Below are 19,651 nucleotides of genomic sequence, written 5' to 3'. Positions count from 1 at the left end.
AACTCCTTGGGTCGAGGCTGGGGCTTGTTTTCAAAAAGCCTCTTTTGTGTTCGCGCAGCCTGAGAAGACCGGATGACTAACAAGCTGTCAGTGTGATCCTGTTTTTCTCAGTGCGAACACAATCACATCAGATCTAGTGAACGTCTGATTCATGTTTTCATTGATCTATGTGACTGAAAAAAATCAAACATTTCTGCACATAAACAATAAGCTGAAAATAAACCACACCCTCCTCCAAACACATACACAAATAAACACATATACACCCCCACACACACATGCCAACACACCATAGTGGCAGATGAAGAGCTGAGGTTCTATAGAGAGCATTGTGTCACTACCACACCACAGATCTCAGGGTGTGCTTCACACCTTTGGAAAAACAACACACATAGCCTACACTGTGTGTGTGTTACCACAGAGGTAAGGTTGAATTCATACACTCAGACGCTCACATGTGCTGTGGCTAAAAGTGAATTATGGAAGAGATCACAGTTTCATGAGCTTTTTTTCTTGTGCGAACACACACACACACTTCTGCATGTGTATTGCCTGTGTGGGATGACAGAGAGTGAGGCGGAGGGCTGTGATGTGTATTGTTAATCTAACACCTTTGAGCTTGAGAGTGAGCGCAGTGGCTGAGCTCACTCTCACACCTTTCCATCTTTCTGCTGAATCCGACTTATCACATACACAAGAACAGGTGCATAGAGGGCTGCTTAGCCTTTTTTGTTGCAATCGATGTCACCGCTCTCAAAGACCCACAGCTACAGAAAGCTGAAAAAAAAATAATGTCAGCTCCATAGCCGATTAAATTTATGCAAAGTGCGAGACAATCTTTTTGTTGTATCTGGATGCAACTTACTGACTGGATAGAGTGGTATGAGTGGTATCTTTTTGTGAGAGAAGACAGCAAAACTCTAAACTTTCAACAATAAAGCGCAATGATTCGGGTAAAATCGCAATGGACGATAGATGCAGCTACAGAGACACTACACTGGTTGGCCCTGGACACACACACACACACACACACACACACACACACACACACACACACACACACACACACAGAACGAAGAATAAGGCTATTAAGCGCCACATACGCAAGTCTGATCTTTTTCTACAGTCCTCCATGAAAAGAAAAGACAATGGCCTCTGATTATTATCAATGCAATTGATACTTCATCATTTTAAGGAAACAGAATGATCCTGTACACATGTAATCATCTCCAGACCCTCTCTAGCCAAGTGACAACAACTCAGCCAAACAGCTTCTTCGGGACAACACCAGTTTTAGAGATGTCTCCCTGAAGCACTTTGAAAAGAGAGAGAGGAGCAGCTTCAGAGGAACAGTTAAAAGAAGAAGAGTTAAAAGAAGAAGAGGGAAACTATACGCCTTTGGGAATGAGATTAGAAAACTAAAACAAGTGAAATAGGGGGGATGAAAAAACACAGCATGAAGGACTTCTTTTGTGCAGAATGTCTGAGAATAACTTTTGTTATATGAAACTGACTCACTGTTATGAACTGATCAGTCATCGGTAAACATAAGCCATATCTCATTTGCTGAATCCATGAGATTAAAGGCAAACTGACATGTTTTGAAAGTGATATTCAAACTTCAATATAAAGAATGATATCGTCAAAATGTCAGTCATTATTGAATGAAGTATGTCCCTGTTGTAAGTAACTAATTTCATGAATTCATTTCCCAAGGCTGCTGACGTTTGTGGATCACCTTTCAACAGAAAGTGCAGTTGCTACATAAAGATTAATGAATGGCCCATTTAACCAACGGACTGATAGTAAATGGCTGGTAAACTCCAGATAGTAAAATGAACGGAGTAGCAATGCCATAAAACTGATGTTAAGGCCTCAGTCACATGACCTGGAGTTTAGCTGCAGTTCTGTTGAGGGTATTGATTGAAATGGCCACATGAATGATTGCATCAGTTGGATTATTGATGGAGAAGAGTGTGTAATTAAACAGTCCCCTGTGTGTGCTCAGGTCACCCTGATGCCTATCAGCAATAAACAGGAGACGGACAGAGAGAAAGAGGGGACGGAGATCAATGCAAGAGTGTCGGATTTCAAAACTGGAAATCATGGCATGTGATATGAATTCCTGGAGAGTAAAGGTCCATTATGCAATTTTTTATTTTTTTATTTTTTTGCTGTGTTAATGGATCACAATTTGTAAAGACTGGGATGGACCTAAACCTACAAAAACTATAACAGCATCATTAAATGTGACCAATTCCTCTTCATATAAACTAATTTTCCATCATGTTTTCGTGTCACACTCACGTCTAAATCTTTTTCCCTCTGGGCATATATGTGGTGACCTCTTCCATCATCTGCAGCAGAGAATGACTTTGATTCCTATTTCAGCGCCTCATCTCATCCATCTCTCACAGCTCTCCATTGTCTGAGGCTGCATTTAAATGACAGTGATACATACGGCACATTACAAAGACAAAAGGTCGACAAGGCCCAGTTTTTGCTCGCATAAAAACCGTGACAAGATACCACGCTGCAGCTCGCCCTCATTGCGCTGCATAAAAAAAAAATTCAAAAATCCACGGGGGCTGTGAATCTATCGGTGAACCTCTTTAACGGCCGCATCCAGAGACTTAGCTGGCTGAGGTGTGTGCGAGGATCCCATTAAAATGCACTACAGAAAATGAGATTTGGGGGAGCCCTGTGAAAAACCATGCGTGTAATCATCTCTCTTCCCCTCTCAGTTTATCTGTGGAGGATTTGGAGGAGGCTTTGGTTCCCCACCCTCCCTGCCCCTCAACCTCCCCCGTACCACACATTAATATTCATAGAGAAGATTCTCTCCTTGCTGTCTGTTGCTGCCTGTAGCCCACAGACTTGGCTTATTAGGAATCTAAAATATGGCTAGCAGACTCTCTGCTGGGAAGGGCTATTGTGATTCTCAGACTGCCTGCCTGGACTGTTAATGTGAAGGTGATACGTAGCACAAATCACTGTTATGTATCCAGCAGATAATCTGTGTTTGTTGACTGTTTGTGTATCTTTAGTTTTCAGTAAAATAGCAGACTTTTTTTTTTTTTGGCCAGCCAGCCTGTAGCAAATGACTGTCAGCCTTGTGCTGAGAAATAGCAGATCCACGGTTCAGTGCCGTAGTTGAGGTTTGCAGACTGACAGGTTGATCTTGTGGCTTGTTTTGGTCAAAGTCACCATGGTGGAGTGAGTCAGAGTGAAACAGAGTGCTCCACTTTGTCTTTCCTGCTCTGGGTCATAATGAACATCAAAGAGAGAGAGAGAAAGAGAGAGAGAGAGAGAGAGAAGGAGGTGACTCATGCCTCCCATGAACAGCCTCAGTAATTACATGTTCAAAGTCATTAAGACCACCTCCAACAACAATCTCCAAAATAACAACATATTACAGCATTTCCTCTTCTCTCACGGTCACTGCAATGTTTTTTTTGAGGGGGGGTTTCAAAATAATTGCAAAGTTGTTTCAATTAAATTGCAATTCATTTCCGAGTCTTGTCTCCTTCTCCTGCCCTTCTTATTTCTCTTCCTATTTCTTTTTCTCTCTGAGAGGATCAGGCGAGACAGGATGCCAGATGTTGGCCTACATGTGGTATGCAAAACTTACAGCTGTCTCTCTCTCTCACACACACACATAGTAAACTCAGTGTCCACTTTATCAGGTTCACCTGTACTATCTAATGCAATCCAATACAACTGCCCTGCCATGAATTCTACCTTTGCGAAGCTCATAAGACTTTGTCAGAAATGTGTAAATTAAATCATGCGTTTCTTGCTGAGGTCACAATCAATTTCTATTTTTTTGTCCTTCATCATTTACAAACATGAGGGAGGCAGAATATTACAAATACCTCTGGCTCTCCACTCCAGTGCAAAGGCCACCACCACCAAGTTTGATGACTTGGAGTTGGAGTCAGACTCGAGCATTGACTGCCTTCAGATTCCAAGGGTGGAGACGAGAACTCGTGCATGTGTGTGCATGTTTGTGAGTGCATTTGTTTGGCTGTTGTGTCACACACAGGAAAAAAATACAAGCTGTGTCACTTGTGTTTGATGTCGACCTTTTTTATTTGTATGTCAAATCAGACTCGACCTTGATGAGTCGGACTTGGACTCAGGTAATGGGGATTTGACTCAGACTCGACTCGGACTCTTCTTTGGTGACTCGGACTTGGACTCGGGCTCGAACACTGGGGACTCCAGACTCGACTCAGACTTAAGGTTTAGTGACTCAACTACAACACTGGCCACCATTTAGTATGATCTTAATACTAAAACAACTAATTAACTCTGCTATGACAGTAACAAAAAGTGAACATTATTGGCATCATCAAAGTCAACTTTATGGCAGAACAGTGCGATTGGATTGCATCAGGCTGTTGAGGTTTACAGAATTAAGTGGCCACTTTATAATTGGGAAGCTTAAGTACAAACCAGGGGATTTATGCCATCATATATTCCCTTGTATACAATTAGTATAAATGATATAAAAAAAAAATGTTATGTTTCTTTGGGCCTTTTTTGCCGTTATTTGAGACTAGAGGTGCACAGGAAATATGTAAAGAAAGCAAGATAGTTGATTTGCAACACTGGTCCACAGGTTGTCATGAAATGGTTTTTATCTCATACCACAAGCCACAAGAACGCCCAGTCATAAATGTTTTTGAGAACACTCTTGTTAGACGTTGTTTCAGTGTGACGTTAAAACTAATACAGAAAACCACAGCCATAAGCGGACAAGATGCTCAGTGCATTATCCTGCAAAATAGAAGCCAGGTCGAAAACACACATAGATATATACGTAAATGGCCAAAGCTTCTACAAACATTTGCCTGTGCCCTACCTGACCCTCTTCTCCAGAATACACTCAAGTGAGGAGAGTGTAGTCTCTCTCTCTCTCTCGCTCTCTCTCTCTAACCACTTTTGCGTCTTTCACATGTAAATTAGTCTTTAATCTCCGCTGCTCTAATAGACAACCATGGCAACGGAGGCAGGCCTAATGAGGCAAAGGCGCAGGTTAAAATCTGCCTGCTCCACTTGCACAATCAACAGTTTAAACACACACTTGCATACACAAATATTCGCACATGCACAAACACCTAGGCATAAATGCAAACATTGCACACATGCACATATCCACTCACGTATCACAGCCTATTACTTACATGAATGAGAACTTTACCACTTTACAATAACAAAAAAAAAAACAGGGCCGAAAGCCCCACAATCTTGCACAGTTGTTAATGTTCTAAATTATGAACCGCAAAATAAAGGGCAACGCAGACAAATTGCAGCTCAAATTTAAAGCTACAGCCTTTACAAGCTATTTTTCTTTAATCAGTTGTCTGAATAATGAGACAATCCATTCAAATGAAGCATGATATTAATCATAGACTGACAAGAAATCCATGCAATCTGCTCCGGGTTATGAAACAAAGCACGAAACGAAAAAGAAAAGAAATCACAAGAGGAAGTCATATGAAAGGAAATGAATAACCAAAGACATAACTGACCACAAGCACACCAAACACACTTAACTCAGTCCACTGATAGATGTGTAGAAATGAAGATGCTGCACACACACTTACATACTTACTCACACACACACACAGCTGATAAAGCTTTGAATACTATGTTAAAAGCCACTCAAGCAGTGCTCATTTCCATGTGAGTGGTACTGATGCGCCAGCACTCTGTTGACTGTAATTTACAGCCATATTAAATCCATTAGACCAACATGTGTTTTCAGAATAGTTGTACCCACAGACAAGCTTTTCAGCGTGCTGCAGTCCCAAACCTCAAACACAGAGACAAATGCTTCACATAGGCAGCGAGTTAAGATTAACGTTGGGGAATGTGTGGCCGTATGTGTGTGTGTGTGTGTGTGTGTGTGTGTGCTACATAAGAACTACAGTCAAACAGCAGTGTGCCACAATAATTTCATGAGAGGATCTTTATTGTTCTTCGAACTTTTAAAGCCTGTTTTACTGGTTTTAATTGTGGGACATTGTGTTTTTAGCCTCACAAAATTCCTGTTTGTCTCTATCTCTCAGACACACACACACACACACACACACACACACACACACACACGCACACACACACACACACACACACACACACACACACACACACACACACACACACACACACACACAAACGATTGAAGTACATTAAGGTAAGCTGTCTCTGGGATGAGAGAAAGTATGTACTGTATGAGACACTGTCAGGGAGCTAATCACATGATGCCATCACTGATGCACCGCTGACATGCCGAGGATGTGTGTGTACACTGTTGTGGTCACAGGGTTTTTTTTTTCCCAAATGTTGCATTAGTTCAAGGATTCCTCCCACAGACAGTGAATTTACATCTGTTTGTTTCACCATGACCTTTCAAAAGTTTAGCGTTGATGAAAAACACTGTAGCCATATGTGCACAGAAATCCATAAAAATATAGGTGAAATGATTAAACAATTAAACAATACAGGCATGTGCGTAGGTTTCATTTGAACATGGGATGAGGTCTGGGGATCCCCCCTAACGAAATTTTGAGCATCACTTAATTTCCTGCATTCTGGTGAATTTATATATATCAATTTATGGTGGAAATGTCTTTATTTTAGGGAAACACAAAATTCAGGCACCGGGTGACAATTCAAAATATAATGGAATATAATGCAGTCAGGCTCTCAGGCATTCTGCGCTGCTTTCAAATCTTGATTCTCCTGAAGATCAACTTTTCTCATTTAATCTTATCCCTGCTAAGTCAACACATATATGGGCATGATTTACTCGTCCATCCACTATTATGTCTTTTGTCTGGGCAAGTATGTGGCACCTATTCTTGATAAATCGATTCACTGTAATTAATTTATAAAGCCCAGGACTTTAATTACTCATATGTGTTTCAGCAAGATTTCTGTTCATGTTCGAAACATATCACACACGTCTGTGTGTGGAGTGATTATTAGGAATCAAACGAAAAAAGATCCACCCCTGCCAGAGGCATTGTTGCGATGAGTAACATTATAGCAGTTGTTCAATAAAAGTACTCTGCTTCTTTCATGTTTTTGATGCACATGCGCATGTTCCAAATACTGAGGGGGGATGAATCCCCTGCGCCCCCCTTACTCCCCTGAAATCTTCACCTATGCAGGTCAGACAAGCTTCTGTGTAAATAAAAGAACACGTTGCTGCATGAAAAAGTTGACACGATGAAATACTCTCTCAGTTCTTGCCTTAAAGTCTCTGTATCAACTGTGCTGCGGCAAATGACCCGTGAAAGGTTTGCCCCGGTTCTAAATTTGCACCAGCACCACTGTGCCAATCAGCACAGCCTGTCACACTTGTGAGAGCCCCTCTCAGAAACAGAGAGAGAGAAACGATTCTTTTCTTTCAGCCACGCAGGGAGCAGATGTTGACACGCTCCTACGACACCTTTCATTGTAATTATTCTGTGTACACAGACAGTGCCATCACCTCACACAGGGGTCTGTTGCTACACCAGCCTAATTAGCAATTAACAGTCATATAGTCATGAAAACACTGTCTACTGGGATTCACTGGGGGATATGGGCCGTAAATAGGAAAAGAAAGAACATATGAACAACAGGAAAGAATTAGTATGTTTTTCATTATTCATATAGTATGAAATGAGCAATAATTTCTACATGAATAAAGGACCTACATGCATTTTATGGCTGTGACATGATTGTGTTGTTTTGTGTTGATAGAAAAGGGGTAGGCTGCTGAAAGACAGAGCACACTCCATCTCTCTGTCTTTGGTGCAATGTTATTTTTGCCCTGAGGCCCAACACAATTAACAACCACTGCCAACTGGTAGGCTGTGTGCGTGTATGTGTACGTGTGCATTTGTTGCTAAGTGTGTGCATGCATGTGAGTGTACATGCAATAATGTGTCTGCTCCAAATACATAACCGGTTTTAATTTGTTCATTCATTCAGGCAAAAATGACTGTTTCTCTGAGAAAACGTGTGTTTTGCCATAATTATGAATGCACATACATAACTGCAGATGCATCACGGGGGAAATTTTCTGTTTGATTGATTTAGATTTTGGTAATTTCCCTCTCCTAATTAATTGCTCTTCAGAAGTTAATTTGTCAGTAAATGTAAAATAAACACATAATAAAGCTGCTTTTAATTTGCCTCACAAAGAAGAAAAATTAGAGTAACACACACACACACACACACACAAACACACACACACACACACACACACACACACACAAACATGCTCTACTTGCCATACAACATCTGTTAACAGACACAAATCTCCCTAGATTGATCACTCAAAAGCAAATCAATGGCATTTGGACATTTTGGAATGTATAAGTAAATCAGTTCAACCCCCTGCAACAAGAAACAATAAACCTTTCTTCAGAGGTAATAAAAGAGTAAAGCCTGTTCCATTAATTTATTGCCTTTCCCCGTGTGTGTGTGTGTGTGTGTGTGTGTGTGTGTGTGTGTGTGTGTGTGTGTGTGCTTTTGAGTGTGTAAATGAAATATGAGTGGATAATCACAGGCCAGGAATTCTTCCGGCAGTCCGGCAGGCAGGTCGGTATGCTGAGCGGAGGAATGAGGAACCTGGAAAGTCAAAACAATGTTCAGTAATGGAATGAGGGCAAAAATGACGAAGGATGTGAGGAGGGTCCTGCAAGGAGGGAGGACAAGAGCAAGGGAGAGGAAAAAAGGAGTGGCCAAGAAGTGGAGGAGGGAAGGGAGGAATGAAGTGGGGAGGTTTTTTTTTTTTATCACACTGGAATGAAAATATTCCCAACCTTCTTCTCGAGGCATCTAGATCTGTCAGAGTAATGGGAGAGCTATAAATCCAGATTTGAGGCGTAGCTTGAATTTGAAGCAAAAGAAAAAAAAAAAAATCAACTTGCGTGAACATGCTTTTCAGGAACTAAAATATGCATAAACACTCTGTTTAGGTGTTCTGCTTATTATGAGGCTCGCAAAATCCAACCATAAAGGGATTTTACCACAATAATCACCATTATTCTCCACCTTCTCCCTGCCTCAAACCTCATCCATATTAGAGCCATCCATGCCCCATCCAGAATCGCTCTAAATCTGTGTAAATACGGAAATACTCCCATTTCGATGCACACCGCAGAAGAAAAGATGCATGAAAAGATGCGTGAGCCCCGTAACACAATACAATTCAGAGGTGTGGAAATCTCCCCTCCTTAATCCAGAAATCAGTGCTGTGGAAAGAGGGATTTGGGGCTGTCACTGCTAAGCTCCTTGTCCCTGGCGTATTATTGGAGCTGTGGCATGGAGGAGAAACACTGGGAGGATGATGCCGCCGCTCACTGCATTGTAAACAGGTTTCGGTGTTTTGAAAAATAAGCATCTTGCCATAACTGAATTTCCAGGTGCAAACGTGGGAAGAATGATGGCATCGACGGCAGGGGATGCTTATCTCTGCGCAGTTCTGACTGCTGAGCTGCAATCTGGGGAACGAATATACAGTATATGCTGGTGTCTGGTGCAGGAAAAGTGGGAGAGAATGTGTGCAGAATGCAAATGTGTGTAATTATTTACTAGCAGTTTCACACATTTTATCATCTTTTTCAGCTCAGGAGCAGCAGAAAGATCTCACCTGAGACACCCACAGTCAGACATAAACTAAGTGATAAACTAAACTGTCTGCTGTTAATTAACAGAAAGATGTCTTCACATTATTTTTGCACTGTGAAGTCGTGCCTTAAACCTGCACATTCAAAGCATTCTTAAATACATTATATGGTTTGTAAATCCCTCCATTCTGGTTTTGCGCATGATTTTTTGGAAACAAGGTGTCGTAGCAGAACTACAGCCGAGTAACAGTAGGAATAATGCTTGAGGGATTCTGGCATGCAGGAGCAATGCATAAGACATGAGCTATGTTAGGGAGGTGAGTGGGTCGCAGCTCTAACCCTGTGCTATTCATAGACCCTGCCGATAACAGGTTGACATCTCTGGGAAAGCAGCAGGCGGGGAGCGGAAGAGGAGGAGGGGGAGGAGGAGGAAGAGGGGGAGAGTGATAGACGAGAGACAAAGGAGGGGTGGGTGCAGGAGAATTCACCTGTGGAAAAGGAACAGAACAGAGCTGTGGAAGAGAGGAGCATGTTTTTCGGGTTGAAGCAAAAGGATAAAACATGGGATAACGAGGAAGGGGAGAGCATCCCTTCTGCCCACCTGCACCTGCACTGCCAGCACATGACAGTTTCACGTCTGACTGTGGATGACAGGGACGGAGAAATAAGACACTGCCGCAGAAAGAGTTGAATAAGATGGTGAGGAAAAAAAAAACAAACACACATCCTGATGTCGGGGGGGGGGAATGTGAAGCAGTATCTTGTTTTTATCCTGTTCTACCTCTCCTTAAGTTGTGAAAATAAACTCATGAGATGAAAACGAAGGCGAGGCAGACACAACACGTGGCTGTTGCGATGGGCCGCAACATACCAAAGCGGCCTCATTCAGCAGTGGCAGCAGTCACGTTGGCCTAGTGTGACTAACTACAGTCATGTCATATGTGAGCCCTGTGACTACACCCTGTGTGTCTGTGGCAGCGATGTCTGACATATTCTCACGCTCCAGTCTCAGAATGTGAGAGGTGATTGAGAAGAGAAACAACATATAAAACCACATAGGTTATATACCAATCTGTCCAGCATCTAAAGGTCAGGCTGTCGTTCCTTCCTCTTGGCTGGTTTGTCATTCTGCTTGGTGCCTCTGTCTGTTTTCCAGGCTGCCTGTTCAGATCCTTGAATTTGAAGTCAAAACACTGCACAGCAGTTGATTATACTCTCACACAGGATTTTATAACTCTAAACTGATGATCACAGCGGCGACCTTTTTAACTCTTGTTGAGACGATCCCAAGGGAAACCAGAGATGCTGTATTCAGGTTGCACAGTAATCCACCTGATACATGTGCTTGAACACTGGATTGGCCAACACAGCTTTCTGGATGACCCAATGTTTTTTTGTTTTTTTTCACACAGAGCTACTGTCAATAATGTCATGTAAATGTATTCAATGCAATGACTGGATGTAATTGATCGAAGCTGAACTTGAAATGAATGTGAACATATGACAGCCAGGGACCTGCAGTCTCTCATTCTAACCAAACATCTGCTGATTTTGCCACATGAGTCCTTCATCAATCCCCCGATGTTCTTCGCCTCCGATTGGCTCCCTTAACTGCCTTACTCCGTATCACACTGTCCACGGCCTCCCCATCGAGGAGCTCTGCCAACGTAGCAAAGCCCCTATGCCAGCGGAAATGGCCGCCTCTAAATTAGCTGAACCGGCTGCATTCCTCGCCTAAAACAAAGCCGTTGCTGTTCACCATATTAAGGCGATCTTGCAACAGATACCAGCTCCATGTTGAAATGGACTCTAATCCCTCTTTTCATGCTGGTCTCTTGGTCCTCATCCAGTTGTACTAGAATTGACAACTGAACTCCCTTGGGCATACGGACTCTCATTTTTTTTTCTGGCCTTAATAATAATTGTGATCATGTATTTTATAAATAACACATGTTTCATTAAATGCAAATCTCAAAGGGGAAAGAGAAGGATAGAGCCACATGGTAATTAAAAGCAGGTAAAACAACATGGAAGAGAAAAATATGAAGCAGCGGGAGAAGAATTAGTAGTCCTCCTTCTAGTAACTTCAAAACACTCTGATAATAATTTAGGAATTCTTTAAATGAGTCCAGCGTCCAATGTGCCTTCAGGAAGTGTGTTCTAGCAGGTCCTTCCAAAAGTCCAAACCTCCTGTGGTTCATGCTGGGACCTGGAGGCCTGGGGGGATTAGACTGTGCACTAAACCTGATGGTGCAAATGGAGGTTTCAGAAGTTATTTTCTTCCTTTCTTCATGTTTACATCTGTCTCTAAGTTCCACTTCTATTCACACTCCTCATTTTCCTTTCCTTCCCCTTGCTCTCCCACCTCCTCCTCCTCCTTCTCTCACTCCCAGTCTCTCTTACACTTTCTCTGCCTCAGCCTGCCCTGACCCAGACGTCTGTTCCCCGTCTGAGCTCCTGCCAGATTCCTGCAAGGGGAGGAATGCACGAGAGGGCCTCGCCGAGCAGCAATTAACATTTTGTCGGTGCTGCGCCCACACCTATGCAGGGTGCTTAATGATGGCATATTCATGAAAAGCAAATATTTGCACAGAAAAGCTGTCTCCCAGCGACCACAGAGAGGATGGGGAAGATAATTGAAAGGAGCTTGCGGCACTTCTAAAAAAAAAAAAAAAAAAAAAAAAGCAAGAAGGGGAGATAAAAAAAAGGAGAGCTGTGATAAATGGAGGGCTACGCTTTAAAGAGACTGTTGGTAGAGAGAGGATACTCTGCAAAGAGTGTGTAGTGACAGGAGAAAACCCTCTCTGTGGGGGGATAGCAGCACATGCAGAGAGGGCACCAGCAACAGTGGGAAAAAAAAATCCTGGCAATGTGGAGAGAAATAGAGAAAGCAGGAGAAGACGGAGGAGGAAGATAGAGAGAGAGGAGGGGAGAAGGGGTGACAGGTAGAGTGAGATATTTTGCAGATATAGAGGAGAAGAAGAAATTCACAGTTGACAAAAGACAGAGAGAGCGAGAGGAAGAGATGATACACTGACGGTTTTCCAAGAGGAGCAGACTGCATGCCGTCCTCCATTTCCCCAAAGAACATCCCTCCCTACTGCTGCCCCCAGCTGGGAGTGCACTCACACACACACACACACACACGCACACATATATCCAGCCCGGCTGTCTGGTTGGGGGAGGGGTACACAGAGATGCAGGGAGACGGCGAGGGATAGTGATGGAGAGGGGAAGAGGGGATCGGCGAGAGGAAAGGAGAGCAATGAAGAGGGGGGAGGAAGAGAAAGACAGGGAGGAAAAGAGAGAAAAGATGGGATGTAGAGGAAGAAGAGAAGGAAGAGTGAGGAAGGGAAGAAGAGGACTGGGATAAAGGAAGACAAAAGAGGAAGAGAAAAATTTGGTTACACATGCCATGTGTGTATGTGTGTGTGTGTGTGTGTGTGTGTGTGTGTGTGTTGTGTGTGTGTGTGTGTGTGTGTGTCTGTGCTTCCACCTGCAATGCAATGTTGACACTGTAAATCACCCACCTGACTCAGCATCCCACTTTCTGTCCATGCACACACACATTCAAACTGACACACACCTCTCTATTTATCATCTATGTTCTCCCGACTGCTGCCGAACACACACACACACACACACACACACACACACACAACACACACACACACACACACACACACACACACACACACACACACACACACACACCTACACACACAGAATTCCAACAAAATCCTCCTGCAGAGAAGTAATACAGGAGTCAATAACACAGTACACATGCACTCACTTGTACACAATGCCCCCCCCCCTTTGAAAACACACACACCAACGCACACTTATATGCACCACCCCCTCATTCCAAGCACACACATGTACACATGTATGTATGTGCACACATACGCACACACATACAGTCCTAAACGAGACAGCTGGAGCTATCAAACCAAAGCCTGTGAGAGCCAGCCTTCTTCAGATGGATTTGAGATGTGGGCTTTACTGTATCATCTGCCAGCACGCTGCTGGGAATGAGACGTCACATTCATAACAGCCTACTGCCTTATAAGGCAATTATCTCTCTCTCTCTTCTCTCCCGCTCTCTTTCTCCCCTTCAGTGGGGGGAGGGATGAGTGGTTTCAATTATGTGCGACAAAGACCAAATTAGGCACCTGGCAATTTCAATATGGCCTCTTTTCTCGGCATTAAGCTGATAGGATGTGGTTATGATGGGGAGGTGATGTGGTTGCATGCAGCACAGTCTCATGGATAAACAGATGCAGTTGTTTGCGCAGCGATAAACAAACTGCATTAACATTTTGAATTAACCAGAGAGAAACAAAAAAAAAATCACATTTCCTAACGTTGCAGCATCTTGCAGAAAAATGACCAACAATGAGAAGAAAAGCTCTGAATAAGATGTTCTTTTTTCTTATCAAGGACAGCAAACACTGCACACTGCCATGCACATTCCATTATGTCGGTCATACAAAGGCTCAGCAGCAGGCCGTGATCGATCCATCCACAGCAGCTTTGAGGGCACATTGAGACTTTACTCTCATTGACTACCTCACAATCAATAGTAGCTGATTACTGGCTGGAGAAACTAGCTGGGGTATCAGCTCTCTGCTGCTGGGTTTTCACACACACACAAACCACAATGAAAACACAAGATATACAAATGCAACCAGTAGCTGCTCTCAAACTTCAATTTGCTCTCACACACAACACACTGTATACACCCACACTGTTGCTGTAAAGTAGATAATCTCTCTAATGAGGGATGGCAGGTTGCAGCTGTATGGAAGCTGTCATATGTCAGACTGTACGGCCAGCACACAGGGCCATGAGATATGGATTGTGAATGCAGTTTTTATTTAAATGTCCTTTTCCTCAATTGAGTTTAGCACCATCCAGCTGTAAAGGCAACCATTATCTCCTGACACCATATTTGAGCACCCCCCAAGTCAAGACTGGAAAAATCAACTCTTCATCGTGTATGAGTGTGCACTCAACCATCCCCTTTTTTCCATCTCCATGTATGGTGCTGCTGTGTAGCTGCAAGGGGACCGGCGTGGCTTGCTGTTCCTCTCGGTCTCTGCACCTCACAGGCAGCTCGGCGTCTGCATGGCTCTAATCCACTGAGCTGCTAAGGAAAGAGTGCTGACGGTGCCCTTTTCTGCCGACTATCCCCTAATCCAGCTGGGAGAATAATCCTGGATTAGGTATTTCTCCCCATGGAGCGGCCATGGGGTCCCTCATGGGGGCCCCCCGTCACAGTCAGCTGTGCCTGAGGCGCAGCGCCTTTCACATCGTGAGAGAGCATAACAGCCAATCCAAAAACAGGCAAACAGTGTCTGATTAGGATTGAATTGCATCAGACCTCGCCTTGTCGCCCTGAGGGGAGCTGCGGTGCTTACTAGAGATGAATAATGGTAAAGAGGGATAATGGTGGATAGGCCTTGTGATGTTACAAGTGCTTTTCATTTGAGGTGACAAAGATTTGGATTCAAGAATGGGAGGCATTGAGCCCCCAACGAAGCACTTTGTAAGCACAGGATACACTCTAATGGATGCATTGTTGGATATGGCGGCTTTTGTCTTAGTGAGAACAGTGAGGTGTGTTTCTGTGTGTGTGTGTGTTCCCACCTTAACCTTCCTTAACACTGGTGTTCTCAACAGGGAAGAATATGAGTTTTCACAGACACATACAGTACGTGGCACAAGTGAGGAATGAATATAAAAAGCTAAAAAAAAAAAAAAAAAAAAAAAAAAGGACCTGAATGAATTTCTAACACAGTCTTTCAGACATCGACATATTTAAGCCCTTAGTCAAAGTAAAAGCAAACATCAAGGTTTCACTAATAGATGAGATAAAAACACACAAGAGTGACTAGATAGGGGTCAAATATCTAATATAGAGAAGCCGCAGAGATTCTCCAGACAATAAGGAGTGACAAATGATTCATGTTGCACTGAGATTGATCCAACACAAAAGCAATATCACTTGATGAGGTGAGATGTGTCAGAGCAACAGACTCACTGGGAATGAAAAGATGTCATGAAGTAACTATAAGTCATCCACAGCACAGGTGGAGAGTAGAGATGTTACATAATAAATAATAGGAGAGTTTCATTTTCTTTAAATTGATCAGTAATTAAGGTGAAAGGCGATTTTTATCATCTTCCATATTGAAATCAATGAGTGGCTGCCGGGCACAGATATGATGCTGGCTGGAGGAGAATTTTCCTGCAGGTCAATACAGAATTTGTATCTCAGTCACCGTATTAAAGATTGATCCAGAGCTCATCCTGAGGCTAAGAGTGAGGACATAGCATATTATTAGCTCGGCAAACCGATCAGTAATCAACAGGCTTTTTTCATCTCTGCACATGATGTCCTCCCTCAGCTCACAATCACCAGTTTATTTACCTGCATGGCTGCCCAAGAGGGACTGAAGCTTGCGTCAGTGCACATATCCCACGGCCCCAGTGAAGCACAACAGGGGACAGCAGGGAGAGTTAATGCACTGAGAGTGTGTGGACACATCATGGCAACACCGTAAATGGTCGTCAGGGGGACTTACAGCTCCAAATGTTGAAATTTAACAGAAATGGTTGATTGTAATGTGAGGCAAAAGTGATTCGCCCTGCTTATAAAAGAACAGAGATTTCTATTTTATTCCATTTTTCTTGTTATAATGAACATGAAAAAATGGATCATTTTGTTTTTACTGGCTCAATTCTCTGACTGTAGCCATAATTTATTGTTAACAATATGTTGTTATTCTATATGTATTTTACTGTCAACAAATCCCCTGAAAAGCTGAAAACCAACATGTTAGTCCATCTCTCAGCCCTAACCAAATTTGCTCCTCTTTAAAAATACCTCATAAATATATTTATAGTTTATATAGTTTTTTTTAAAGGCCTAATAATTTCCTCCAACATCTGGAGACTAGGTTTTAGAAAACGTTACCCAAAAAGGAGTAAATAGTCCATTTGTTTGGGGATATTTTCAGCTGCAGATTGATGCACAATACGTCAACACAGTTTTTACAGCACCAAGATGGTGTACATGGGATTGAGTCAAAATGAACTACAGTGCCCACATTCATGGTACTGAAGGAACACATAGCTCAGTGCAGCAGTGTAGCTCACATCAGGCACAGTTACACAGATAATACCTGTTAGGACAATCAAATCATTGATGGTTTTAGTCTTTTCATGGGATTTGTTGACAGTATAAGTAAAAATAGAATATCATCAGACTAATCCTTGAAAAACTAAGAGCAAAAGCAACGAACGTACAGCTAGAAAGACGCACTGTGTCGGTCACTTTTCATTTCTTCCTGCTAAAAAATGCTTACATTTATTTTTTGACAGAAACATAAAGGGCCATGCACACCAATATGAAAACATTGTAATAAAAAAAAGGCACATTTTCAATCTATGTATCATAGAGTTTTTACAATAAGAGAAAAAATGCAAAGCTGTGTCTTAGTCATTCATTTCATCCCTTGCTCTGCCTGCAACAAGATATGCAAACACACACACACACACACACACCAGCAGGAAGACCGATGGGGTGAGGGTGGGGATCTGAAATATACACACAATAATACAGATCTGTGTTTGCATTCACAAGCAAACCCACCTGCACTGTGTGTGTGTGTGTGTGTGTGTGTGTGTCTTTCTCTCTCACTCTTGCACAATGTAAACCAATAGCAAAGTTAATGCGGCACATACCACGCTCCGCAATCCTTCATAACACCTGTGACATATCTCAGAAGCATTCAGCATGGCAAAGACTCCACAACAAGCAGTGAGCTCTAAAATACACAGAAAGTCATAACATATATCTTCACCCCTGTCACCCTCAATCCTCTGACTAGCAGACCCCCCCCCCCCCCCCCTCCCCCTTTTGCCTGCAGCTATTCTGAGAAATGCCTCATTTTCATTTCAATCTTCTGTACAATATAGTGCATGGCTGCCATACGCTGACACCTTCACCTAAACGCCACTAACAGTTGAATAGAGCAGAGATGAGACAGGCTTGAAAGAGCAACTGTTGTAGTGATAAGAGGCAAAGTCAATCTACTTGCATTCAAGGGTGAAAAGACATCTATTTTTGTGCGTCTTCATACATGAATAGAGAGAAGAGAGAGGAGGATACAGGTGGCTGTATCCTTCTCCCTCAAAGCAGCGCTCTGTGCATGTCGTCTGTCATTCTCCATCACATAGTGTATGAAAAGATATCCACAGGTACAAGCAATTGACATGCAAACTATAGTATTCTCTCAATGCTGCACCTTTTCTGAATATATTAACCAAACCAGGGGATGAAAACTTCTGAGAAGCATGGAGGCAATAATTCAGAGACCAGGTTCTTTCTGAAGCCGTTACAAATCTTGGCTGCAGTGGCACATGGTTTTCATACTTGTCTAGTAGGTCTTCCTTAGTGTATTTAGTAGGCGATGACCCCACATTTCTGTACGGTAAACACTCAACCATTCAAACTCTGTGTCTTCAGTTTGTTACGTAGGGTTTCCCCTGAAAATCTGATTTCTAGTGACTCATTGTTCTCTGACTAACATGATTGTGAAAAGTGAAATTGGTGGAGTTTCCCTTTATTGCATAATGTAGACCATCATATCACATGGATTTGCAAATAATGCTGAATCACTATTGCGCTTTAACTTCCATGTCAGCAACTAAAACAAAATATGGATGTTTTCTCAGAAGTTTCACACCAGTGAAACATGGAAAACTGCATATACTGTATGTCTATCTATCTCGTAATAAACACTAAGATCCCGACAGCGATGTGAATGAAGCTGCTCTCATTTTCTGTTATCAGACACTCTGACAGATCAGCCCTCTGACTGTATCCCTGGAAGGCCCATTAACACCTCCGGAGGGTAGAACCCAGCCCCCTCCATAAACAGCCCAGCCGGAGGTCCATCCTAATGGGCTAAGCTCATTCCCAGCCTGGTCTGCTCCAGGTGTGGAAGCTGAGCCCTGTAATTGAAAATTAGGGGGCAATAACCCAGCGTTCAATGCAGGCCTCACAACAGGAGAGTAGCCGGGCCCCCACCCTGTCACTCAGTCAGAGGCAGGGGAAACAAGAGAGTTGTGGTGGAGGAGGAGGAAGAGGAGGAGGAGGAGGGGAGAGGAAGGCTGTGAGCTACTGCACGGATGGTGGTGGTGGTGGTGGTGGTGGTGAGGGTTGAGGAGAGAAAAAGGTGCTTTCTTGGAAGCAATAACAGATGTACACACAGGCAGGTTTTAGTGTGAAGCGCATGCAAAGAGTGATAAAGCAGAGAAAGCGTATTTGAGTACAACTCCATCAAGAGCTTCCACAGAGCTCAAGTGCTTTGCATAGGTTACTGATACTGTGTGTGTGTGTGTGTGTGTGTGTTGCTTGTAATACCGCAGCTAGCGGTGTTAGGTTGTAACACTCGAAGGACAACAGGTTGGGTACATCATTGCACACACACACACACTTCTTTCTTACCGTTAAACCACAGATCTTATCAATCATGATGAAATACTAATCTAATGCTGTTTGGAAATAGGCAAAGTGAGCACTGCAGTTCTCAGGCAGACTTTACAGCAGGGTGATGTAGTTTTTATGATGTTCAGTGGGTCCATGCATTGCACTGTCATGCACAAATACAGTAATTTAGTTTTTTTTTCTGTGGATAAAAACTGCATTAGTCACTCAAGTGATGCAAGGAAGCCAAAGATTTGAGTAATGAGAAGTGGCATTTTATTCATTTATGTATTTATTTTCATTTTCCCTTTATCTTGTTTTCTGCCATAGAAATGCATTAGCCCTCAGAGAAGCTATCAATCAGGGGCTAATGGGTTGTAATTGCAGGCAGGCAGGCCCCCACATCAGAGGCAACGGGGTCTCTGGATAGCAGAATAATCACACGAACAGTAGAGAACTGCTTACAATGGATTGGGTCCCTGGGGTAAAGGTTAAGGTAATTTCCAACTCATTTTCCTTTTGA

Source organism: Seriola aureovittata, chromosome 17 (assembly GCF_021018895.1).
Source record: "Seriola aureovittata isolate HTS-2021-v1 ecotype China chromosome 17, ASM2101889v1, whole genome shotgun sequence".
Classification (NCBI taxonomy): Eukaryota; Metazoa; Chordata; class Actinopteri; order Carangiformes; family Carangidae; genus Seriola; species Seriola aureovittata.
The sequence above is the reverse complement of the archived record's forward strand: the minus strand, read 5'-3'. Positions refer to the sequence as shown.